The sequence below is a fragment of the Bos mutus genome, chromosome 22 (genome assembly GCF_027580195.1).
Source record: "Bos mutus isolate GX-2022 chromosome 22, NWIPB_WYAK_1.1, whole genome shotgun sequence".
Classification (NCBI taxonomy): Eukaryota; Metazoa; Chordata; class Mammalia; order Artiodactyla; family Bovidae; genus Bos; species Bos mutus.
The window spans coordinates 18,001,558-18,028,539 of NC_091638.1; the positions used below are offsets into that span (position 1 = coordinate 18,001,558).

At 46.3% G+C, this 26,982-nt stretch overlaps 1 long non-coding RNA gene across 1 annotated transcript in view; it reads left to right on the forward strand.

Annotated features, from left to right (window-relative positions):
- LOC138984638 (uncharacterized) overlaps positions 1-25,526 on the forward strand; it is a 34,316-nt gene extending 8,790 nt beyond the window's left edge. Inside the window, exon 3 of the long non-coding RNA XR_011461880.1 lies at positions 25,283-25,526. This is a non-coding gene — a long non-coding RNA (uncharacterized lncRNA). The remainder of the gene's footprint in view (positions 1-25,282) is intronic.
- The last annotated feature ends 1,456 nt before the right edge of the window (positions 25,527-26,982 follow it).

The following is a 26,982-nucleotide window of genomic DNA, read 5'->3' on the forward strand; positions in this document are numbered from 1 at the left end:
CTGGTTGGATCTCCTTGCAGTCCAAGGGACTCTCAAGAGTCTTCTCCAACACCACAGTTCAAAAGCATCAATTCTTCGGCACTCAGCTTTCTTCACAGTCCAACTCTCACATCCATACATGACCACTGGAAAAACCATAGCCTTGACTAGATGGATCTTTGTTGGCAAAGTAATGTCTCTGCTTTTGAATATGCTATCTGGGTTGGTCATAACTTTCCTTCCAAGGAGTAAGCGTCTTTTAATTTCATGGCTGCAGTCACCATCTACAGTGATTTTGGAGCCCTCCAAAATAAAGTCTGACACTGTTTCTACGGTTCCCCATCTATTTGCCATGAAGTGATGGGACCAGATGCCATGATCTTAGTTTTCTGAATGTTGGGCTTTAAGCCAACTTTTTCACTCTCCTCTTTCACTGTCATCAAGAGGCTTTTTAGTTCCTCTTCACTTTCTGCCATAAGGGTGGTGTCATCTGCATATCTGAGGTTATTGATATTTCTCCCGGCAATCTTGATTCCAGCTTGTGCTTCTTCCAGCCCAGCGTTTCTCATGATGTACTCTGCATGTAAGTTAAATAAGCAGGGTGACAACATACAGCCTTGACATACTCCTTTTCCTATTTGGAACCAGTCTGTTGTTCCATGTCCAGTTCTAACTGTTGCTTCCTGACCTGCATATAGATTTCTCAAGAGGCAGGTCAGGTGGTCTGGTATTCCCATCTCTTTCAGAATTTTCCACAGTTTAGTGTGATCCACACAGTCAAAGGCTTTGGCATAGTCAATAAAGCAGAAATAGATGTTTTTCTGGAACTCTTTTGCTTTTTCAATGATCCAGCAGATGTTGGCAATTTGATCTCTGGTTCCTCTGCCGTTTCTAAAACCAGCTTGATCATCTGGAAGTTCACGGTTCATGTATTGCTGAAGCCTGGGTTGGAGAATTTTGAGCATTACTTTACTAGTGTGTGAGGTCAAGGTCAGGAGGGGCGGCTCAATAACTGTACTTGGATACAAATAGTAAAGATACAAAATAAGGCATCCAAGATAGGGGCTTTCTTTTTTTCTCTTTTGCTTAATGCAAATAGATACTTTAGAACTACTGTGGTGGCTCCATGATGTCATCAGGCACCAGCCTTCCATCTTTCTGTTCTAGTCTCAAAGCTACCTCGTAGGCACAAGAAGGATGCTACCCTTCCAGCCATCATGTCTGAGTCTAGACAAGAAGAATGAGGAACGGGCAGGGTAGGAAAATGCATCCATCAGCCAAGTCAACTTCATTAGAAAACTTTCCAGGAGGTCCCTCATGACAACCGTTTATTTCTCACTAACCATCTGCCTTGGCAAATGACGCCAGGAAGTGTAGATATTTAGCTGAGTACAGTTTCGGCCTACACAGTATGACTAGCAAAAATTGTTAGCAACTAGAAAATTCTGTCCTGAAATCTCTTAGGAATTACATTTTTTTTTTTTTCATCCTCCTGCTTGGGACCAGGTCCTAGGGATATATATACACCTCCTCCTGCAAAGAAATTAGGACGAAGGTTAGTGCTGCTTGTGTTCGTATGGGCTGTGGCGGGAATCTGAGCCTGAGCTTGAGCTTTGTCCACCGCAGGACCAGATATATCTGGTTAAAAGCTGGGGCAGCTGTATGGTCAGAAGGGATGGAGGAGCCATCTGAAGGAGACCCATCCTAAAGGAGAAGTGATGATAAAAGATAATAGTAAGGATTATAGAGATAGTATTTTTCTTTCTTTCTTTTTTTTTAGGGGTTCTATTTTTTCAAAGGTGGCCTCATCTATGCTCTTACAATGGTACTGACACTCCTTCCACCAAGATTGACTCCCAGAGTCTCGCAACACTATTCTCTCTGACTTTGGGGCCAGGCTGTAAGAAGGATACAGCTTCCAGGGTCTCTCCTTCCTGGACTCTTGCCCTTGGAAGTTGGATGTCACACTGTGAGGAAGCCCAAGCTAGCTCATGGGGAGAGATCACAGGCAAAGGAACCAAGGCTCCCAGCCATCAGCCAGCATCGACTGCTAGACGTGTGAGCGAGGGAGACTTTGGATAACTCTAGTTCCTAGATTTCAAGGCACCCTTAAACCTTCATGCCTTCCAGCTCAAGCCCAGGCTTCATGGAACAGACACAAGCTGTTCTGTCTGTGCGCTGAATATCTAAACCAGAGTCCATGAGCAGAAGACTTTTCCTGTGTCACTAAATTTGGGGGTAGCTGGTCTCGCAGTCACAGCAGCTGGAACACTGAGTGATAACAGTAGTGACAGCAAGTGCTGTTGGTGGAGGTTCCCTGTGTGCTGGTGCCAGGCCAACGCACCCTAGGTTTGTGGAAGTTGGCTCGTTGGTCGTGGAAAGCGGTCACTGCCTTGAGCCAGTCATCAGTGCTAAGGGCCGAGGTAGCGGGGAGCTGAAGCACTTTTTGGATTTCAGAGGAAGCAGGGTGTATGGGCTGAGGCGCCCAGGAAGCACTTCCTGCAGGTGGTGGCTCTTCAGCTGGCTCTTGGACAGAGGGTGATTGGAATCAGAGAGGCAGACTGGAAAGAGGTAGATATCAGGGACAGAGATCTGTCCCTCATTTCATGGTGGCAATCCTGTTTCCAGACACACTGTAGTAGAAAGGACACTTGGTCTTTTCTCAGCACCAGCACTAACCAGCTCCTTGATCTTGGCTCAGCCCCCTGTCTCCTCTGTGCTGAGTTCTCACCTGTCGCATGTGGATGGTGACACCCACTGTGTTCCTTACATTGTGACTCTGTGCCTCTCTCACCAGGAGAAAAACAGGTGGGGCACCAGCGGGCACACGTACCCAGGGAGAAGATGTTACTGAGAACATAGTGAAGGATGAAGCTTTTGAGACAGCCCTGGGGCAGTGCTCCTGGCGTGAGAACACAGGGCCAGAAGAAGAGCGGCTTTCCGAAATCCATTTTGCACCTGGGGCTTAGGGAGGACTCTGTGTTCTTGTTTTAAAGGCATTTTGGGAGAGTGTTATTTGGCTTGCTACGGGAGTGAGAGGAAAAAATATTTTGAAAATGGGATGTGCAGTGAGACATACTTTTGTGGAGTGAGAACAGGGAAGAAATAGGAGAGATGATGTGGGCTGACTTGCCAAGAACGTTGTACTGCTGCAGCCCAGAGGCTTGACTGTCAAATTTAGAACTACCATTAACCAACAGCATGCATCACTTAATCCCAAGTTTCCAAAGTAGGTGAGGCTGGGATGAGGAGTAGAAAAGGGAGCTTTTTTGTTTCTCTTGGGAGTTTTAGATCTAGGCGCAAGGCTTCTTTGTTCTGTTCACCCTTTGGCTTTTGGACTCTGCATTTAGAAGACAAGTCAGAGCATGCCAGAGCTGGGAGAGATCCAGTTTCTGCATTTTTCAGATGAAGAAACTGAGAGACCAAAATGTCTTGGTTAAAAGAGGGGAGAACTTGAGGTTTGGAGACAGGAGAACCCTGAGTAACTGGACAGATGCTCACCAGCAGGTCACTCCTCTCCAAGCTTCAGTTTACTCTGCTATAGCACGGGAATTACAACGTCATGTCTTTGTAGCAGCTTATGGTACCTGATTCCTACCAGAGACCTTGGAGATTTTTGGAATAGATTCCAAAAATGGCGCTGTGATCTTAGGATGCATTAAAAGAGATATATCACCTAGAACAATGGAGGTGGCTATCTACCTAACTCCTCCCTGGTCAGACTACACTTGGAACATTGTTTAGGGCCTTAGAAAACTGGATTATATCTGGAGAGGGTGAGTAAGAGAGTAAGATGGGGCAAGAGCTTGAAACATGTCTTAATGAGAAAGAACAATTTGGGGTTGGAGAAGAGGAGTCTCAGTAGGGAAAAACAGAAGAACTTCACTCAAATCCCTGAAGGCTTAAGGATGAGATTGATTCTGGGTGGTCTCAATGATGGGTGAATAAGTGGCTGATTCTGGCTTCATTAAGCCCAGTGCCTGGATTGTTGTAAGCCCTCTTGCTAATGATAGTTGGTAGGCTCCCTGGTAGCTCAAATGGTAAAGAGTCTGCCTGCAGTGCAGGAGACCTGGGTTGGATTCCTAGGTCGGGAAGATCCCCTGGAGAAGGGAATGGTTACCCACTCCAGTATTCTTGCCTGGAGAACTCCATGGACGGAGGAACCTAGCGGGCCACAGCCTACTGCGTCGCAGAGTCAGACACGACTGAATAACTAACCCTTTCACTTTCAGTGTTACTCTTAAGGGAGAACTTTGCTGTCAGATCGGGTCTCAGCTTCAAAAGAATCCACTCCGGTTTAACTTTCTTTGTATATTATTTATTTGTTTTTAGTTGTGCTGGGTCTGCATTGCTGCGTGCAGGCTTTCTCTAGTTGCAGCAAGCCAGGGCTGTTCTTCTTTGCAGTGTGCAGGCTTCTCGTGGTGGTGGCTCCTGTTGCTGAGAAGCACAGGCTCTGGGTGCACAAACTTCAGTAGTTGCTCGTGGGCTCTAGAGCAGGGGCTTAGTAACTGTGGTGCACGGGCCTAGTTGCCCCATAGCTTGGGGAATCTTCCCGGACCAGGAATCAAACCCATGTCTTCTGCATTGGCAGGCAGATTCTTAACCACTGGACCACCAGGGAAGTCCCAGTTTAATTTTCACTTGAGCTTAGGAGGCCAGCTGCACCCCGAGAGCCCTGATCATTCAGAGGATGCCCCCACCTCACAAACAGTGTTTAAAACCAGGCTAGGGACTTCCCTGGTGGTTCAGTGGTTAAGTCTCTGCACTTCCAATACCTAAGATCCCACATGCTGCATGGCGTGGCCTGAACAAACAAGCCGAAAAACCGGGCAAGCTCAGCGTCTCTGTATGTAGGGAAGCTTCTCTGGGACCATTTCTTCAGTCACCACAGAGTGACTTGGTGCTGGTGTGTTTGTAGGACTCAGCGGATGGATGGGAACCACAGATGAGGAATGCATCATCTCAGCAAATGCTTACCGGGGGTGTGGCTCTTCAATGGTGCTGAGGATGCAGCGGAGAAGTTAGGAGCAGAGATGGCCAGCTGCATGTTTCCCCTGGGAGGCAGATGAGAAAAACAGTGACCAATGCAGGGCCCAGCCTCAGGTGACATGAGACAGGTAGCAGGGGGGGCTGAAGGCTGTAGGAGGAAGGGGCCACACGGTCCTTACCTGGAGGTATCTGCTGCCTGTAGGGGATGTCGGGGGACCACAGCACCCCACGCCTCATGGACTGTGATGAACTACAGGGAGTTGTGGTTGGACACTGTCCCCAAGCAGCTGGTCTCTGCTCCTGGGCAGTTTCAATGGGCTCAGCAGCACGGCGTGTATTTAAAGGAGGCAGATTTTAGGAGTAATATTGTGTATAGGTTGGACTGTGTGCCCCTAAGAGAGATGGAAGTCATCGCCGTCAGTACCTGTGAATGTGACCTTATTTAGAAATAGAGTCTTTGCAGATGACCGGGTTAAAATAAGCTCAGTAGGGTGGGCCCTCATCCTGAATGACTGTGTCCTTGTCAAAAGGAAATGTGGACCCAGGGACAGATGTGCACACAGGGACGATGTGATGTGACGCTAGGAGTCATGCTACTACAAGGCAGGAATCTAGCAGAAGCTAGGAGCATGGCCGGGAGTGGCTTTTTCCCTGTGCCCTCAGAGGGATGTGAGCCCGCAGGCATCTTGATCTCAGACTTGTTGCTTCCTGAACTGTAGGACGATACACTTCTGTAGTGTAAGCCAGTCTGTTAGTGGTGCTTTGTTATGCGGCCGTAGGCAACTTCCAAGGTGGAAGGGTCCAAACCTTTAACGGTGTTAATTTCCTTTTGCTGCTGTAACAGATGAGCACAACTTGTGCTTTTTAATTATAACAAATTTCTCTCTTACATTTCTTGAGGTCAGAAGTTCTCCAATCAAGTGGTCAACTGTCCAGTGCTCCTTCTGGAGGATCTAGGGGAGACTTTCCTTTTTTGCCTTCTCTAGCTTCTAGAAGCCACATGTGTTTTTTGATTTGAAACCCCTTCTCCCATCTTCAAAGTGCATCCCTTCAACCTCAGCTCCAAATCAGAGCCTGTGTTCCAGGCTCTCGCCTCCACTCTGTCCTGACTGCTGCCTCCAACCCTATATGTCTGGTCTCTAGGGACCCATTACTTCTTGCCTGTTGGCGAATAAGCACCTAGGTTCCTTTTGAGCCCTCAGCATTGACTCTGGGCTTTCTGGGGCCCCATACCCCAGGGCGGTCTCTCCAGACAGCAGAGACACTGCTGGTCCCTAGCTGAACAGAACCTACTGGTCAGCCAAAAAGCATCTGGACCCCAGGCTCTCCTTCCTTCCCTTTCTTTTTATATGAACATTATATTTGAGCTGAAAAGTGATTTGAGTCCCATAGAAGGAGGGATTTTCCAACAGCCAGAGCTCTCAGGGAATAGTGTAGGGTACCAACACAGCTCCTCTGGAGACTGCAGAATCCTGTAGATCTTAAGAGCCTGGACTTCTGAGTTAAATTAAGAGGATCTAACAGTTGTATGACTGTGAGCCCTAGTTTTCTCCCCTATGACAGGAATGATGATGACATGAAGGACATTTCATCCTTCCTGAAATGAAGACAGTGCCAGGGTCACAGATTTAAATGCCCTCAAGAGAAGTGAGCAAACCAGCCCAGGTGGAGGAAACACAGGGCTTTGCTGGTGCTCTCTCTTTGGGTAGACCTGGGGACAAGACATATACCTTTTATTTATTTATTTTTTAGCTATTGGGAAATTGACAGGGAAAACATTAGTGACTAAGTGAGGGAAACTCAGCTTCAGTGTGGGGTTGGATAAGGAATGGTAGGGACTGTGGAAAACTGATCACAGGCCCTACTGCCTCGCAGAGGAGAGGGGTGCTCAAGCTTGCGTATGGAGCTAAACAGCTTACCCAAAGTGAAGAGGGACTGGGCCAACTTGGTCTAGGGCTGGAGTGCTCCTGGACTGTGAAGAGTCAACGTGCCGGCCACACACAGACCAGTTATGTCGGCATCTCTAGTTTAGAACCTGGCATCAGTCATTTTCAGAGCTCTACTCTCTGTGAGTCCCAGTCTTACTTTTTTTACATATTTTAATACATATGTATTTATTATTTTAATACAACTTTTAAAGGTTACTTTCCATTTACATTTATTGCAAGATGTTGGCTATACTCCCCGTGTCACACAGTATATCCTTAAACTCGATCTTATCTTACAGCCAATGGTTTGCACCTCTTAGTCCCCTCCCCCGATGCCACCCCCTCCACTGGCAACCACTAGTTTCTTCTCTGAATCTATGACTCTCTTCTCTGTTATATTCACTAGTCTGTTACACTTTTTAGCTTCCACAAATAAGTGATATCATACAGTATTTGTGTTTAACTTCTTGCACTTAGCATAGTACTCTCCAAGTCCACCATGTTGTAAATGGCAAAGTTTTATTCTTTTTAATGGCTGAGTAGTATTCCATTGTGTGTTTGTATTATATATATATATATATATATATATATATATATATATATAATCATGTTTCTTCTTCATCTCTTTGCTGTTGGACACTTAGGTTGCTTTCGTAACTTGGCAGTTGTAAACAGTGCTGCCGTGAACGTGGGGGTCAGTGGTTCCCAGTTTCAGAACCAGTAGGGAGGGCGAAGGCACAGCCACAGGGCCGCCTGGTGACTGGGGCCAGGGAGAGAGACTCAGGGGGAAAAGGAGTCCATGACAGGGGTTTGAGGATGATTGCTGTCAGCTGGGTCTTCTCCCTGTGACCCCTCACTGTCTTCATAAAGCTTCACATATCCTAGTGTGCCTATCATCATGAGCTTTGGAGGAAAGGGCCAAGTTCAGTATTAAACTGATGTGGGCTACAATGGCTTTTGTGAGTAGAAGGGCACTGACTGACTGTGGACGAAAGCCCAGAGTCCTTGTGAAATTGTTTAGCTGTGGCTGGTCTTTTATGGGAAACACTATACATCTTTTAAGAACTCAGACAAAAGGAGTGATAAGATGCACATTTACAATGAGAAAGGATCTTTTAAAAAAATATCTATCTATCTATTTAGCTGTGCTGGGTCTTAGTCACGGCACATGGGATCTTTGATCTTCACTGAGGCATGCGAGGTCTTTAGTTGCGGCATGCCAATGCTTAGTTATGGCATATGGGATCTAATTCCCCAACCAGGGATCAAACCCGGGCCCCTTGCTTTGGGAGCATGGAGTCTCAGCCACTGAACCACCAGGGAAGTCCCCAGAAAGGATCTTGACAGATTGGAAAATAAGAAGTTGTCCTTTGGGTGTTATAGAGCAAGTGGCTGGTGAGGCTGCAACAGGAAATAAAAATGTCCCAACCAGCCTCCTTAAACTTGGTAAACTCCAGCTTAAAATTTAACCTAAACTGGCTCAAGGGAGACAAGGTTATTAGGCTGTGTGAGAAATGACTGTCGGAAGTTAAATGGAGTGTTTAAAGAAAGAGTCCTTGATCAGCCCCGGTGGCGGGGGTGGGAAACCATTTGGGAACATTTAATAAGATCATTAAACTGAGGCAGCCGAGCAGACGGATTCATTAGGTTGCATTTATCTGATGAACTTGGCACTTCTGCAAGGTAAATAAAAGTCATTCTTACTGGAATAGAACTTTTGTAGTTGGGGACTGGCCTTATTTTGTTCAAATTCAGATAGACAGGGCTTTGTTTTGCTCAGTTGTGTGAGGATCGCCCTATAGCCTTTCATCTTCATGTGCTGTAGTGCTGGCGTGGGCTTGTAAAGAGAAGTTTTAGCCAACGTGCATATTTCCATCCATATTTATGTACCATAGGGTAGGAGGAGTTAGCTTTATTGGGTGAAATGAGATGTCCTATTGGCAGACTTTAATTTTATCCCCGTTCAGTGGACAAAGCAAAGAGGGGTCCATTTGGTTGGTTCCCAGGAGCCAAGGAAGTTGAGGCAGCAGGCAGTGGCTAGAATGAGGGAAAGGGGCAATGTGATTTAAAGTAATATGTGTTTGGTCTTTGTCCCCATTCCTGTAACACTCCCATACCCCTGACCTCCCTAGAGGGGAGGCAGCTAGATATTGAACTGTCATCCATGGCCAGTGATGATCAGTCATGCCTGTCATGAAGCCTCTGCAGAAATTCTTAGAAAGGATGCATTTGGGACAGCATCCGGGTTAGTGAACAAGTGGAGGTCCTGGGAGAGAGGTGTGCCCAGAGAGGGCCTGAAGGCACTGTGGCCCTCCCCCATACCCTCACCCTATGCATGCCTTCCATCTGGCTGTCCCTGAGTTATAGCTCTTTATAGTAAACAAAAAGAAAAGTGGTCATCTCAACAGTCAAATGCTTCTCTGAGTTCTGTGAACCACTCTAGCAAGTTAACTGAACCCAAGGTGGGTGTCATGGGGACCTCTGAACTATAGCCAGTTGGTCAGAAGCCCAGGTGGCAATCTGGATTTGTGATTTGCATCTGAAATGTGTGTTTTTGGAGGAGTGTGGGGGGAGGGTGCACAGTCTTGTGGAACTGAGCTCTTAACCTGTCGTATCTCAGGCTCTCTCCAGATAGGGTCAGAATTGAATTGACTTGTCCGAGGCTCGGCTGTTGTCAGAGAACTGCTGTGGTGGTGGTTGGGGCAAAAGACACACTGGAGCAGGGACTGGGCCCCTCACCCTTGAAAGGTACGGAGGGGAAAGTGGTTTTAGATTTGTGGCAAGATGGCCCAGGGAGTTGGAGGGAAGCTTGCTAACTGAAAGAAGAGGGTACAAACAGAGAACGAGAAAGCGTGGAGGAGAAGCAGCAGCCTCGTAGGCACGCCACCCCAGGCTGGCCTGGTTGAGGGGAGTGGATTTATTTAACGGGGTTGGAACAGGACAGTCTTTCTTTGAATAAAACCAGGTTACCTGTAGTTATGGAGCCTGCAGGACTTTCAAGGTTTCTGAACTCAATTCTGAGGAATTAACTGAGCAGTTGGTTCATGGAAAATGAGTAGCAACTGGGAATAAGTTGTTCTTTTGAATTTAACTTTTTGGACTGTAGTGCCGGGCCCCCAGCAGGAGATCTATAGATATTTGTTGAGCAAGTAAATGAAAATCATACCACGTGAATTCTCTCTGAGAAGACAAAAAGAGCAGAAATGCTCAGCTGGCAAATTCTATGAATGAATTTTCACAGGTGATAGAGAAAAACTTTGGTTTTCTGTATAAAACTCTTTTTCTGAGCTATAGAGACATAGGGTTAATGACTGGGCTGGCTTCACACTGACAGAAGGGGAGGACTGTGAACGAGCGTCCGGCTCCAGTCACGTCGAATGCCGGCTCCACTAGGCGGGAAGCAGCTGACTGCACATCAAGGCTGTGCGTGGTTCTGGAAGCTGCTAGGAGTGGCTCTTGTACGCACAGAATGACTCATGTCACAGCTGAGTCAAGAAATCCGAGCAGCTTTCGGCTGAATTCCGCATAGTTTTGAATTGACGTTAATATTAAACACAGAAAATCTTGAGATGTGTGTTTTGAGAAGATGAGATATAAATTGGGTGTATAAATTCAGATTCACCCTGATTCTAGAGCTACATACCCAATGTGACTTCAGGCGAGTTACCTAATGGAGGGAGGGGTAACATGTGTTAGTTCTCATGGGATTGCCCTCATAACTCAGAAGGGGGGAGCTACTGAGGTTCATAGAGGCTCAGTAATGTACCTAAGCTCACACAGCTTCTAAGTGCTGGTGCTGAGGTTTGAACTCAGTGATGCCCAAAGCTCTCCCTCAGGTTACAGGATGCTTCAGAAAGGGAACAAGAGGGCCCGTGGCTGGCAATTGAAGATGACCTTTTGGTGGAGAGTGGGGGCCAGCCTGTGCCGAGATGCTGCACATGGATTCTGGGACAATTTTTGTAAGGGGGTTAGAGGCCCCTGACTGGGAGTATCAGGCAGGAGATCCTGGGTCTGATTGTGTAAGTTGTTTCTAGACCTTCAGTCTTAATGAATCTGGGGTTCCCTTGGAGTACAGCCAGGAGGAGAGGTGCTGGGGAGAGGTCCTGGTGGGTAGAGCTGACATCAACAGGGTTAGCAGCATGGGAAGGTACACGTGAGGTCTGAGCCTCATGTGCCTCCAGCCTTGGGGAGGGAACTCTGGTGGGTGAGCCTGGGGCCAGGGAAGCGTGGGGTGGAGCAGCAGCAGCCAGTGGGTGTCTGGAGTTGAACTTTAAACAACCGAAACAAGAGCCAGCCCTACAGAGCCCTGGAATTGGTTGATGGTAACATTTTTTGGACACAGGTCAGATTTCCCATGGGAGTCCCAGAAATTTGGGATTGGAGGCACATGGTACAGCAAGACCAGGCAATAACAGAGACAGAGGTGTGAGTGTCTCCTTACAAGAGGGAAGCTCCAGGTGGTGCCTGTGCCCCGTCCAGTGCTGTCTGTGGCTACCCCTCCGGGCGCACAAGTGGCCAATCCCTAGCCTGCTCTCCCTGCAGAATGCCTGGTGGGGGGCTCTGTCCTGGCCTCACCAGCTGCACTTCTGGCCTGATCTTTGGTCCTGCCCGGGTGCACACCCCGGGGGCTCCTGCACTTTGGAGGTAGCCACAGGACTGCAGAGTCCTCTGGGTGCCTGGGCACTTGCAGGCAGCCTGGGTGCCTTCACTTGGGCTGCCATGACACAGTGCCAGAGATAGGCGGTTTAACACAGACATTTATTTCTCAGAATTATGGAGACTGGAAGTAAGTTCCCGGATCAAGGTGCAGGCTGTTTGGGTTTCAGATAGGGTGCTTTTCGTGGCTTGCAGACAGCTTCGTTCTCACTGCGTCCTCACATGGGGAAAAGAGACAGTGAGCTCTCTGGTGTCTCCTCTTGAAAGGACACTGGTCCTCTTAGAGCAGGGCTCCCCACCCTTATGGCCTCATTTAACCTTTATTGCCTCCTTACTCCAGATAATCCCACTGGGGATTAGGACTTCATAATACGAATTTACGAGTTGGGGACAAAACTCAGGTCAGAGCACTGGGCCCACCAAGCATGCAGGCTGTTCTTGCTTTTCTGTTGCAGGCTGCCTCTGCCTCCTTAGGCTTCTCTGAGGGGCCAGCACTAGGCCTGTCCTTGCATAACCCCCAGCCTCCTAGGACCTCCTGTCTGGTGCCACCAGAACTCTTCAATGCTCAGGGTGGCCTTTGAGGTTCTGCAGCTCAGCAGAGATCAGTCAGGAGGGGATGCCTGTGTTGCCCGTGCTCATCCTGCCAGCACCCCCTAGCCTACCCACATGGTTCTCTGGGGCTCCCCCCACTTGGCTTGGAAAGGACCTGCTTACCTGCACCTACAGCAAATTCCCTTCAGAAATCCCCTCCCTTTGCATCCATAGGTTGTGGTAGGTGATGGGTTTGGCAATTCAATATCCTGTTCAGTCATTTTTGAAATAAACACTTATATAGCATTTTCCAGATGCCAAAAGTTGTTGTAGATGCTTTACACATATTATCTTCTTTAATTCTTACAAGGAATCTTGTTAGAAATGATAATTAGCCTCATTTTACAAATGAATTGATGGAGGCACAGAGAAGTTAGATAACCGACCCAAAGTCACATGGCTTGTGCATCGCAGCGGTGGAGCTCTGGAGTCAGGGCCTCTAACCACTGTTCTTGTGGCCTCTCAGAGGCTAGGATGGAGGTGTTAGCACCTCTCTCATGAGTGAGAAAATTGAGGCTCAAAAGAGGAAGTGACTGAACTGAGTTTTCCCAGCACATAGATGGCACAGCCCAGAGTCTTGAGTTGAGGCTCATGACTCCAAGTCTAGTGCTCTTCCCTCGGTTCCCTCAGTTGGCTTTTGAACACTTTCAAGCACAATGAAAGTTACAGGACCCCTCTCACACTGACTGCAAACAACTTTTCTCCACAGTGGAGGCCTCTGGGATATCGTGGGTGGGTTTCCAGAAGAATCAACCCCAATTCCCCACCACTCCCCTGGAGTTCAGTCTACACGCATGTCTTTGGAGCTCTTGTCAAACTGAGGTCAGGAGCACCCAGCCACCCATGTCTCCATCTTTCCTGTTCCCCTTGCTGCCTGCCCTCTCCACTCCCTACCCTCCACTGTATTCACACCACTGGTACTCACACTCCTCCATCATCAGGCTTGACATTTGGCATGAACCAGGAGCTCTGGGCCACGCTGGCCGCTCTGACAGGAGCCACCATCAGAATAACGGCACCAGCCTGCTGACTCCTAGAACGTAAATCCCAAGTCACAGATTGCTCCTCAGCCCCCTGCTCCTTCACTTTGCTGACCATTTTACATGAAGATGAGATGGACTGATTGCTGATTAACACCCACTAAAGCATTAGCTCATGACTGTCTAAACGTTTTATATTGCCTAGCATCTGCCTGATACTTCGTAAATATTTGTTGAGCTAATGGGTGAGTCAGCCTACCAGGGACATTTTAACAGAGGATCCTGGAAGATGCCAGAGCCTTCCCTGAAAGCATTAATCTCTGGTGGTAGGATCTTGGATGTCACACCAGCCACTGTGATTCAGGGTGTTCAGCTGGGTTTGGCATCCTCACCTCCCCATGCCCAGACTCCTCCCTGACCTTAGAGGGGGTGCAGCCACTGAGTGAGATCGGTTCATTCATGCTGCATTCATAAATGCGTGGCAGTGATCTCATGCCAGCACATGGTAGAGGCCACCAAAGGCCACTCTCATCTTTGGTTCATCTGATTTGTATGTCAGATGACTGCCCACAGGCACTTTATCCCCCGATACCACGGCCTTGGATGTTGGTAGCCCCACCCTAATCTCCAGGTGGCTGGAATCCAGACAGCCAGCCTGTCCATCTGGCCATCACTGGCCATGTGTCTCACCCCTATTCCCACACAACACCTAACCACTTATGCCCTCAATTTCCACACCCTCCAACCCACTACACCACTAACACCAAGCCCGCATAGTTCCAGTTGCTTTAACAAGAGAATGCGTTTTTCTCCTTGGTTTTCCTGGAGATTGGTTCTCCCCTGCTGCCCCAACTGCACCTCTAAGCGGAAGCCCTTCTCAAGACTTCCAGACCAGCAGTTCTCGAAGTGTGGTATGTGGATGAGCAGCGGAGCATCACTGGGAAACTTGTCAGACATGCAGATTATTGGGCTTCATCCCAGACCAGGGTAGGTCCTGGTGATCCACATTTAGATCCCCTCCAGGTGATTCTGATACAAGCTCAAGTTCAGAAACCTCTGGACAATCAGTGTTTTTCCTTTGGGAGGTTTCTGGTGAATCCAAATTTCTTCTTCTTATGAAGGTTTCAAGGGCAGTTAAGCTTCTGCCAGTAACCTCCCTGTTGAGCCAACAGAACATGGGCTTTGGAGTCAGCAGGCCTGGGCTCTGACATCTGTGCTGCTTATGTGCTTAGGCAGCCCTGGAGAGGGTGGTTCACCTCTCTGAGCCTCAGTTTCTAACCCAAACAGTATTCTCTAATTATACCTCCTCCCGTGATTCTCATGAGTCTTGAGGGAGATCACATCTTTGGAGCTGCTTTAAAAAGTGGAAACCCAGGGAGTATGGGTCACCTTATGACTTCCAGGCTTCTTCCCTGAGGGGGGCTCAGGTGGTTTCTCTTCTCTCATCTGAACAGAACTCTGGGTGCTGAAAGCCTGAGTCCCTGATTGACCAGTGTGGGGAGAGGGATGCGGGCATGTTGGAAAACTGGGCTTGAAGACAGAACCACGTGGGGTGTGAGCAGTGCTGGCTAGAAGCACCCTCTGTATTTAACTTCCCATAAGGCAGTTTTCAGGCTTCCCTGGTGGCTCAGATGGTAAAGAATCTGCCTGCAATGTGGGACACCCAGGTTCAATCCCTGTGTTGGGAAGTTCCCTCTGGAGAAGGGTATGGCTACCCACTCCAGTATTCTTGCCTGAAAATCCCATGGACAGAGGAACCTGACAGGCAAAGTCCATGGGGTCACAAAGAGTTGGACACGACTGTGCAACTAACACTTAAGACAGTTTTCACTCTGAACAATCAGCTAATCCCTACCACCCTACTGAGTTAACAGCACTTTTCATTATTCTGAACTTCTTTTATTTTTGTATCCCTAGAAACAGAAATTTTCCATAATGGTAACCCTACCTCTATACAGTTGACGCTTGAAAAACACAGGCGTCAGGGCACTGACCCTCCACACGGTTAAAAATCTGACTATAACTTATAGCTGACCCTCAGTATATGCAAATTTCTCTGTGTTAGATTCAACCAACCTCAGACTGTAGAACTGTTCAAACTGTTCAAACCGTGTTTCAGGGTCAACTGTACATTTTGCTTTTGCACACTAGGCATATTAAAAACATTTTCTAAGTTGTTACATAATTCTCACAATTGTCACCTTAAATGGCTCTAAAATATTCCATTAGGTGCACATGCTATAACTTACTGAGCTGTCTCCATACCATGTGTGTTTAGATTGTTTCTACATTTTTCTTTGTTGTTCTAGCATCTTTGGACATTGAACTTTTGGATTCTTTTAGAAAAACTCCATGTACTGTGACCATTGGGCCATAGGGTACCAATAACTTTATGGCTCAAGAAGTGTTTCCAAATGACTTTCCAAAATACTCTGCCACTAGTGATATTTGAATTTACCAGTTTTCTTACAACCTTGCCATCATCGGGCATTATCATTATTTTTTCTTTTTGATTATTTAATCGATGTCATGTGACACACCATAGTTTCTACTTACATGTCTTTGGTAACTGGTGATGCCAAACAGTTTTTTCTACGGAGTTTTATTATTTCTGTTCTCTCTTGGGGACATTTCCTTCCCATCCCCTTTTCACATTCATCTTCACATTTTAATGATTTGTGCCAGCTGTTCATATTGATACTAACTCTCTGGTAAGTCTGTCTGCTTATTGATGATTAATAGTTTCTCCCCAGCTCAACCTGTAATCATATAACTCTGTGTACCTCTAACTTAGGATGCTTGGTAAATTCACCATGTTGCCAGAGACTGAGCATTTGGAATACTGCATGTTTAATTTGCAATTAAATGAATTGGCTTACTTCAGTCTGCAGTCTAGGCAGGAGTATGTTTCTTAGCACCTGACGTCACAGGGCTGGTGCCAGCTCTGCGGTTGGACCTTCTCTCTCCCTTTCATGCTTTCCCCTTTGCCTCTCAGTTCTTCTAACTCTTTAGCTGAGGAGGAGCCAAACAAGCATATCCTCAAGTTGACAGTGAGCTTTGCTGCCACCATCAGTCACAGGAAAAGAAATGATCGAGGGGACTGGATCCCCCTCCCGACCTGTTGGGACACTCCTGTCCCTCCCCAAAATGTCCTTCCTGGTTCCTGGGCCCCAGGCAGGGCTGGTTGCGTCTACTTACCATTGCCTGTTAGGTCACGGAACACCGAGAATCAGGCGGAAGTTCTGACTCCCAGGCCACGGGGGTGTCTGGCTGGGGCATCATCTCTCTGTCCCACATGCTTTTCCCTCTGGGGCTGCCCCAGGCCATCTGCACCTCCCATCATATCCTGAGTGTGGGAGAAGGGTCAGGGTGCTACAGTCAGTGGTCGGGGACTTGGGGATCTGCCCTGGTTTTCCATCTGTCCTGCTTGTTGTGTGTCTGTTCTCAGGCCGTGAGCAGTGAGATCCTGCTCAGTCTTGTGCTCAGTGAAGCCGTGCTCTGCGTTGGTGGCCTTCACCCCTTTCCACATTCCTTTCTGTCCTGCCCTCCTTGACATGATGCTTCTAATGTCACTGGACCCAGATTGCTGTGGTGTTTGAAGCTTTTGGCTGCATTTCTTTCCTCACTTTCAACTGCCACTCCTTGTTATTGTCGGCTGCCTCTAATTTCTGCCCCCTCTGAAGTCACTGTTTCTAATCCTCTGTGATCTGGGCTATCGGATAACTAACCTGGTTACAATTCTGTCTCAACTATGAGTCATGGCTGCGAGCATGGCTTTGGTACACGCACTTGGTGCTGGCAGTAGCTTTGACTTTGCCAAAGGACCTTTTGGCTCTCTCTCCTATATTCTGAGTCATGTTCTGAAAGGTGAAATTCCCAGGTTAAGTGGCACTTCACCGTAGCGGGGTAAGTGTAAAAGTGTGGCTCCAAGGGGGAAAGGAGTGGCAGCTGAGATAGGCCCTGGCAGCGCTGCCTGTGTCTGCGAAGCGTGGTGAGTGGGGGCGGGTGGCCCGGGAGGCCCACGTTGGCTTCCTGCAGCACTGGGCCCAGCTGAGTCCTCCTTTCACATCCACAGACAAGCAAATACCCTGACTCCATGAACAATCACTTCAGGCCCTAAACTCGAGTCCCATCACTTGGTGGTGGGTTATCAAGGAACAGTAGCCAGTCACCAAGGTCATAGGTCATGAATGGCATTGAAAGGGGACCAGCGTGGTTAATCCCCAGATTGCTGTGGGTGTGCCCTGAGGGCAGCCTAGCCTCACCTGCCATTTTCTGTAGCCACTGCTTAGCATCTGTGGAAGCTTCGAGATACAGTACAGTGTCTGCTTGTTTTTCTAGTAAAATTGGATTGATAAGCACTTTCATATACATGAGCTTGTCAGATCACCAACGTATCTCTAAATGCCAAATATATATGTGTATACATCTATTTATCTGTCCATACACCCACCCGTTTAACTTCAATAAGTAGTTTGTGTTGTTTGTCCTTTTAAGATTGGAGGCTTTTTAAATACCTCTAGTGTAGATACTTTACCTACATCAGCTCTTTAACCCTCACAGCAACCATGTTACGTGGATAATAGTATTATCTTTTTACATATGAGGGCGGTAGGCTCTACAGAGAGGGGAAGTAATTGTCCCAGAATCACACAGCAAGTAAGTAGAAAGACTGAGATTCAGTGCCAAGACAGGCTGGTGTCAAATAAAGATAAAAAATTTTTTCTGACAGTTGCTATAATAGAATATCAAAATCAATTATTTTAATGATATCCTCTCAGGAGTTAGAATCTCCCCTATTTCTTGCCCAAAGAAATCAGAATAAGGATGCATGGATCTGCCTTTAAATTCCGTTAAATAGTGAGATGGGATCGAAGTCTGCTGCAGCTGTCAGTGTATAGGGAGAGGGACAGAAATGGGTCCAAGGATAGCTGGATTCCTGGGGCCGCTCTGCCCCCCACAGGCCACTGCTGACACCACTCATCACCCGAGTGCAGCCAGCCCTCTTCTCCTCACTGTTATCTCCCTCCCTTCTCTGGGGGTGCTGCCTGCTGACTACAGCAACAAATACCCCTTCCCCCTAAACTTCTAAGGCTTGTATCAAGTGTGGATCCATGTTTATTGCAAAGGATAGAATATAACTTCTTCAGGATGGATTATATCTACAAATCCTGGATAATGCTACCATATAGCCCACTTGACTTGAAAAACATTTCAGTCAAACATTGCGTGGTGGGAGCCAAGATACTGATAAGTCACAACTTCCCCGCCATCTCCAAGGATCCGTTGCTGCTTGCTTTGGACTCTGGCGATGGAGCTCATGCTACTGAGTGACCTGGGGCATCTTCAGGAGTCAGGAAGTTTGACTTGCTTCCTTTTAAGGGGAAGTAGCCATGGAAGGCAATGGCACCCCACTCCAGTACTCTTGCTTGGAAAATCCCATGGATGGAGGAGCCTGGTAGGCTGTAGTCCATGGGGTCGCTAAGAGTCAAACACAACTGAGCGACTTCCCTTTCACTTTTCACTTTCATGCATTGGAGAAGGAAATGGCAACCCACTCCAGTGTTCTTGCCTGGAGAATCCCAGGGACAGGGGAGCCTGGTGGGCTGCCGTCTATGGGGTCTCACAGAGTCGGACACGACTGAAGCGACTTAGCAGCAGCAGCAGCAGCCATGGAAGAGGGGCATAAACAGAGAAGAATCACTGGGCTGAGGTGGTGGGTTGAGGTGAGTAGACCAGGAAGGAAACCACTGTGGGTCAGAAACTTGGATGTAAGGGTACAGTGAAGAAATAGACAGAAGGTTTGTTTTTGGTTTTGATTTTTAAATTTTATTGAAGTATAGTTGACTTACAATGTGTTAATTTCTGCTGTACAGTAAAGTGATTCAGTTATATAAGTGTGTGTGTGTGTGTGTATTCTTTTCCATTTTGGTTTCTCACAGGGTGTTGAATATAGTTTCCTGTGCTATACAGCAGAATCTTGCTTATTATCCTGTATAATAGTTTGCATCTGGTAATCCCAAACTCCCACTCCCCACCATCCCGGCCACCTTTCCTCTCCTTTGGCAACCACAGGTCTCTTTTCTATGTTTGTGAGTCTGTTCCTGTCTCATAGATATGTTCATTTGTGTCGTATTTTAAATTCCACAATGTAAGTGATATCATATGGAATTTGTATTTCTCTTTTTGACTTACTTCACTTAGTATGATCATTTCTAGATCCATACAAGTTGATGCAAATGGCATTATTGCATTCTTTCTGTGCCTGAGTACTGTTGCATCTTATCTACCCACTCATCCGTCTGTGGATATTTAGGGTGCTTCTGTGTCTTGGCTGTTATAAATAGTGCTGCTGTAAACATAGGAGTGCATGCCTCTTTTCAAATTATTATTTTGTCTGGGTAAGAGGGAAGGTTTCTGAATAGGAACTATGAGCTTCAGAAATAAATCAGGGTGCAGAAGGGTTCCCCCATGTTTTGATGGGCACCATACAACAGAATGTCCCTCTGGAGGTTTTTAAAGAGATTTCTGTAAAGTTTAAATCCGTAAATATTCACCTTTTCACAACAATCCATTATTTTAACACAATCAAATAAAAAGCAAAGGAAAACCTTAATAAATATATATATATAGATACATTTATGTATCTATCTATATATATATATATATTTTTTTTTTATGAGTAAAAGAAACCATAAAGTCAATGCCAAACAGGTTACTTCAAGGGGTGAACTGGTTTTAGAGGGCAGGTGAAGTTTTTCTTTCAACCTCCTATTTGGTTTGACTTCTTACAATACCATCTTCTACTTTTTTATTCTTTTAAAATTTTTTTTTTTTTTTACTGGTGTAATAGCTGTAAACCTACAGGAGAGTTGCAAAGAGAGTTCTCATACACCCACCACTCAGCCTCCTACGATGTTAACATGGTACATTTACCAAAACTAAGCATTAATCCTGCAGCAAGGCTGCTAAGGAGAACACAGGGACTCAGATTTCCCCCATTTTCCTGCTAACATGCTTATTCTGATCCAGGACCCCGTCTGGGATCATGCACTGCCTCTGGTTCTCAGGTCTCCTTGGTCTCCAGTTGCTGACTGGTCCTCAGCCTCTACCAGTCTCCTGTGACCTTGACCATGTTGGAAAGCGCTGGTCAGGCATTTCGTAGAGTGTCCCTCAGTTTAGGCTTGCTGTTTCCTCGTGTTAGATGGATGGTGGTGATGGGTCTGGGGAGAGAAGGCTGCAGAGCTGAGTGCCCTTCCGGTGCCTCTGACCGCAGTGCATGAGACGGGTGTGTCTGTTCCCGCTGAAGCTCGCCTTGGTACGTGGTATCCGCCACTTCTCCACTGCAAGCTTGCTGTTTCTCCCTTAGTAAATAGTAAATAGTTGGAGGGGGGGATTCTCTGAGGTTATCGAATGCCCTGTTTCTCCTTCATCTTTCACTCGCTAGCCTTAGTATTCCTTGTGGATCTTGCAGCCATTATGGCTGTTCCGGTGCTCTGATGGGGGCTTCTGTTTCCCCTATTCTTTCTCCGTTTGTCAACTGGAGTTCTTCTGAAAGGAAGAGCCATCACTTCTCTCCCATTTATTTATCTATTCAGTCTTTTTAAATATGAGTTTGGGCTCATGGACATTGTATTTATTTGTTGGGCTATAGTAAAATAGTACAGCTACTTCTTTTATTGCCCCATTTGTTCCAGGTTTGGCGGGTGGGAGCTCTTTCAGGTTAGCTCTTGTGTCCTCTTGACATGATATACTATTTTTATAAATTAAACAGTACAGCAAAGTACAGATAATTAAAATCGCTTTTCAACTGCTTTCTATTATGTTGAACCAGTGTTCTATTCGAATGGGAGAGGCTGCTGAGACTACCATTAAGCAGCTCAGCTTTATTTGAGGTCCTCAAACAAACCTTTAACAGGTCTGGATGGAATTTTTTTTTCCTTTTTTTAATACGGCACAGTTCTCTTCTGCTACTGTGCTAGAATATAGAATCAGGAATTTACCTAGCTTATAAACAACTGAAATAGTTTTTTAAAAATCTAAACAGAGAATGACAGGAACTTAATGTTGTTGAAGAGAATCATGAAAACCATGACTCCTGAGTGTTGCCAGAGTGTTTCTTAATTTGGAGAAAAAAAATTACAAATAAATTCCAGGGTATTGTTTTGTCTGGTTTTAATGGTCAGAGGCTGAAGAGAGGACTTCACAGAGGAAAGAACATTTCGGGTTAATTCATCACCAGTAAAGGGAAATTGTTCCTGTTGCTTGTTTATGCACGCTGTGCTGTGGTCCTTACCGCTGGAAACACCTCTTACATTGGCAGTCTCTCTGAAGCGTTGCCAGAATTCTTTGAGGTAATGAGCTTAGCTAGGAAAGATAAATAAGATTTGGTGTCTGTTGATGCCATTTTAGCAGTGCTAGGTTCAAGATCAGCATCTGGGACAAAAATCCAAGGGAAGATTTGTATTTTAGGATGTCTAAACACTGCCCAGTATGTGAGTGGAAAATTCTGTGAGGGCAGCTTCAGACTGGCTGTTCAGGTAGCCAGTTGGTGAACAAGAGTTTGTTGAAACATCAGGTTATCTCTTACCTTTTTGTGTGAAGATTTGAGCCCTAATCGCAGAACATCAAGATTCATTTTTTTTTGCCAAGGGATTAACCTCGATGAAATTAATGAAAGTCACAGTCACCCTATTTTTGGAATACCCAGGGAAAGACTTTTTCAAACTTGAATTTCAGTTTATACAGTTGTGCCTTGATACCTCCAAGGTGTTTGTTCCAGGATCCCTGACTGATATCAAAATGCACAGGTGCTCAAGTCCCTTATATAACATGGTATAATATTGGCATATAACCTATACACATCCTCTCGTAAGTCATCTTTTAAATCATCTCTAGATTAGCTACAGTATCTAACACAATGTAAAAGCTATGAGGAGAGTTGCTTGTGTGTGACAAATTCAAGTTTCGCTTTTTGGAACTTTCTAGAATTCAAAATTTTCTTTCAGTCTTCGATTGGTTGAATCTGTGGATGCAAAACTTTCGGATATGAAGGGTCAACTAAACACATTTTTTCTGATATTGTGGCTGAAGAGCACATTTGAAACTCTGTAAGGAACCCCTTTCTCAGCAGCATTCATTCTTTGCCAGATCTCCCAGAGGTATTACTGGAACTCAAGCTTGACTTAGTAGCAAAGACAACATACACCCACCTCAAATTGACTTTGGGTGGTGAGGTAAATATTCTCTCTCACTTTCTGAAAACAAGTCAGCATTTGTTGTACATTATTTCGCCTTTTTTTGTCAACATAAAAAAGTGGCATGCAACAGCCTTGATGTTGGAATGAATCTTGGTGATGTTTTAGCGGCCACTGTTGACCTAAGAGAGAAAAGCTGGGGCAGGCTAGCAGATTGGTAGCATGTGAATAAAATCAAGGTTCAGTTTACCTTTTAGGGAAAAATAATTTTGATCTAAACTTTCTATAGCCTTGGTTTGTTTTTAGTAATTATATACAATCTGTTTAGAGACTTTAAGAAACATTAAGGAAAGCAGGTGTTTTGGGGTTTTTTGGGGAGGTATTTAATGGAAAGGTGTGCATGTGTTGAAAGCTGAGATTCCCATAGAGATCTCTGTGGTCTTGCCCTACTTCTGACATTCTTTGAGAGTTAAGCTTCTTTTTTTTTTTTTGCTTCTTAGCTAAGATTTGTCTCTAAGTCAGAATGGCTTTCCTTTGAATTGGGGGATGTTGTAGAAGTTGCATTAAACTTCAGTTTCCACTCCCACTCCCTTCTCTTGCTCCTCCTCCAGTCTTCTCCCCCTTCATTCACCTCTTCCTTTCCTTCATCTTCATCATCTTCCTTCCCCTCCAGTGCCTTTTCCTCATTCATCTTTCTTCCTCTTCTTTTTTTTCTCTTCCTGTTGTAGCAATTGAAGTACACCCAAACTGAAGTGCTTGCAGTTAGCGTCTCACCCTTTTGACAATAAATGGTCCAGGGCATTGACACAGAAGGGTTTTCTCAGTTGAATGTGGAGCAGAAAATCTGTCAGAGTAGGAGTGGGGAGAGGAGATGTGTAGGTGGCGGGGATCTGCATGTGTGGGGCACTTCTTAGGGGAGGCGTTTGTAAAGGTGGGTCAGCAGGTGCTAGATGCCAGGGAGAATCCAAATTCAGTGTTTTTATGATTCACATCCAGAAGAGACTTCTAGGAACTGGAAGATGTCTTTCTTGAGAAATGTTTCAGAGTTGGATGGATGTTGATCTTGATAACCTGTCCAGGTTGTCTTCTGGGTGCCTTAATTTGCTTTTCTGTGAAATACGAGCATTGATCTTGGCTTTTTCCAGCAGGTTCCTGACCCACTGTGGGTCAGGGGAGGGCAGCCTGGGTCAGAGGCCACAGCATGGGGAGAAGCCAAGGTGCTTGGGCTATAACCAGGCTCTGCTGTTTCCTGGGTGTGTCATTGTCAGTGTGCAAATCACTTCTGAAGATCTCAGTTTCCTCATCTGTGAAGTGGGAAAGTTTGGTTTCTCAAAATGGGATGCATTAACTCAATTCAAAATTGTGTCCCCTCTTTCCCCCACGCTCTCACCCCTGACACTTAGCACTTTTGGCTCTATGTTTTTTAAAAGCAGGCCAACCATAGTATCTGACAAAAAGCAGTTTCTCAGAAATACTGTTTAATGAATGAATGTATGGATGAATGAGTGCTTATAATCAGGGCCGCCAGGTATGGCTGGGCTTTACACAACTCCAGGGTAAAGGGACACCTCAGTTCATGAAGACTGCGATGGGAAATCGTGACCCAGGAGTTGTGTGACATGGTGGCCTGCTCCCAAGGGACAAGCATTTCATGACCTGGAATTGCCAAAGAAAATGTGAGGCTCTTGGAAGATGTGTTTTCCTTTATGCCTCTCTGCCTAGTTTCATTTTCTAGAAGCTGCAGAGCAACTACGTGGATTCTCCATCTCTCTCACCTTACAGAGTCACTGGTCTTGAGTGTTTTCTGGTTAGCAGCAGCCATGGGGCTACATGACCTGCTAAGAACCTACAGCTGGACATCCCGATCAGCAGACACTTAGCATTAACAGAACCAGAAGAACTTATGACATAATCTGATTTTTCACTTTCTTCTTTTAGAAGCTGTATTTTGGAAGCTAAAGAACTAAAGAACCTCTCACTTTCTAATCCAAGAAAATATTGATGCTTCAGGCAGAAAGCAAATTCTTCATCAAGTGTATTTAAAAGAGAACAATACATTCTTAGAAGATGCATAATTATTACAATTTTGTACGAGTTCATCTGTGTGCCTTTTATAGTTACCTCATGTGTCCCAGCGGTACTCAGGGGACCCCATTCTTGGGAAACACTTGTTAAGTTGTGGACATCCTGTGACTTTGGATGGAGGCTTTTATCACTTAATAGATTCATACCGCCCTCTGGTGGACATCCCTGCTCAGCTCGACCGTGAAATTCTCGGGCTTGAGTGAATTGGAAATGGCCTTTCCAGCCACACTGCTGTGGTTCCTGCATCCCACGACCTTCTTAATTTTCTCTGTGTTTTCTGTTGTTTTCTGTTTATTTCTCACAACTTAACCGATGAAGCTATCAGAGGACAAAGAATGAAGGGAGGGTGGAAGTCTGGACCCAGAGTTAAGAGTTTTGGTTGCAGGCACTTCTCCAACTCAGCAGGTGGCATTGCCAATCTGCCTAACGTCTGCTGTTCTGTAGGTCAGAAGTGTGGGGAGAGGTGATTCCCAAGGCTCCTTGTAGCAGCATAATGCAGTGTGGTGGTGTCTGGTCAGCCTGGGTTCACATCTGAGCTTAGAACTTGAGTTCAAGTTACTTCACCTCCATGAGCTTTAGCTTTCTGATCTGTCACCTGGGGATAATGATGATATGGCCGTCCTGGGCATTATGGTGAGTATCAGACAGGAAATGCATGCAAAGCCCCAGCTCTGGGCCTGGTTAGCTTGTTAGTATGCTCAGTTTGTGGCAATGGCTGTTTTCCTTCATGCCATTATGATCTTCCAATGATTTGGTCCTGAAAGCTTGGCTGCTGAAGAGAGCAAGTCAATTTCTAAATGAGAATAGGAATAGTAGCACAGTGCTTATTTAGCATTTGAAAAGATTCTAACAGGATTTATTAATTTCTGTTTTCTAGTGGGTAGTGATTTGTTTGAAGAAATGGAGTCAATCCCATCTATGAATGAAGATGCGGTCAGAGACCAGGGGACGAAGACTGGTGGATAATGGTGTTCTCTACCTTTCACAATACAGCTAAGACTCTACTCCCTGTTCCAGAGCAGAGTCAGGCAGTCTGGCCCCTGTGCCCAGCCTCCTCCTCCTTCTGCATTTCTGTTGTCTCTTCTGTTTTGCTAACACATATAGTACTTGCTATTTATGTGCTGACCTGAGTACTTTACAGGAATAAAGTAATTTCATCCTTCTGACCACCATGTGAACTATTTCCTGTTATACCCCTTTTACAGATGGGGAAAATGAGGCTCAGAAGAGAATTCTGTGCCTTGCCATAGCCACCAGCTAGTAAGAGGCAGGACTGGACACGGCCTGCTCTCTTCCTTCTCCTTGATCCTGCCTCCCTTTCTCATGCCCATGCATGGCTAAGGGTCCCATGGGCTTGGGGGAACCAGTAAGTTTCTTTATTACCCATCAGCTCCATCACAGTTTCTCTTAGTAATATCACTGTGGGTCCTGGTAGCCACTGGAAGGCACCCCACAAGGAGGGACCACGTCAGGGCTCTGATGATGCTCAGTCCTGATGTTTGCCATCAGGAAGGCAGAGTGACACCAAGGTCGGGCATATCACAGTCAGTGCATGCCTCTTAGGTTCTGCTGGGGGATGGTTCTCCTTGGGCCTCTGGTGTTTCCCCGTGGCTGGTGCTTCCCCATCTGTCCTGTTCTCTGGACTATCTTTACTAGGATATTTGTACAGCAGACACCCTTGCTAGAAGAGAGAGTCTTCCTCTGGAACAGAGAGCTTACTGCCCACTATAGAATATTTGGGTTTCTGTAGCTCAGTGTTGTTCTCCTGTAATGCAACCCACTGTGTGTACAGGCGTTAGCGTGGTTCTCTTTATGTGGTCCTGTGGGGACTGGAGCTTCCCTGGTGGCTCAGATGGTAAAGAATCTGCTTGCAATGTGGGAGACTCAGGTTCAATCCCTGGATCAGGAAGATCCCCTGGAGGAAGAAATAGCAAGTCACTCTAGTATTCTTGCCTGGAGAATCCTCATGGACAGAAGAGCCTGAGGAACTAAAGTCCATGGGGTCACAAAGAGTCAGACACGACTGAAGTGACTTGGCATGGCATGACATGGGGACTGGGGCTTAGGAAACGGGCAAAAATGCTACACTATTGCTGTGAGTGATTAAATTCTGTGTCTCTGATCCAGGAGTCTCCTGTCTTCTGGCAACATCCATGAAAATGTCAGGCTAACTAGTGAGCTGGTAAGTAGGCACGTCTCAGACGTTTCACGGGTTTTGAGGTATTCTAGGCTATCAGATCAGATCAGATCAGTCGCTCAGTCATGTCTGACTCTTTGCAACCCCATGAATCGCAGCACGCCAAGCCTCCCTGTCCATCACCAACTCCCGGAGTTCACTCAGACTCACGTCCATCGAGTCAGTGATGCCATCCAGCCATCTCATCCTCTGTGGTCCCCTTCTCCTCCTGCCCCCAATCCCTCCCAGCATCAGAGTCTTTTCCAATGAGTCAACTCTTCACATGAGGTGGCCAAAGTACTGGAGTTTCAGCTTTAGCATCATTCCTTCCAAAGAAATCCCAGGGCTGATCTCCTTCAGAATGGACTGGTTGGATCTCCTTGCAGTCCAAGGGACTCTCA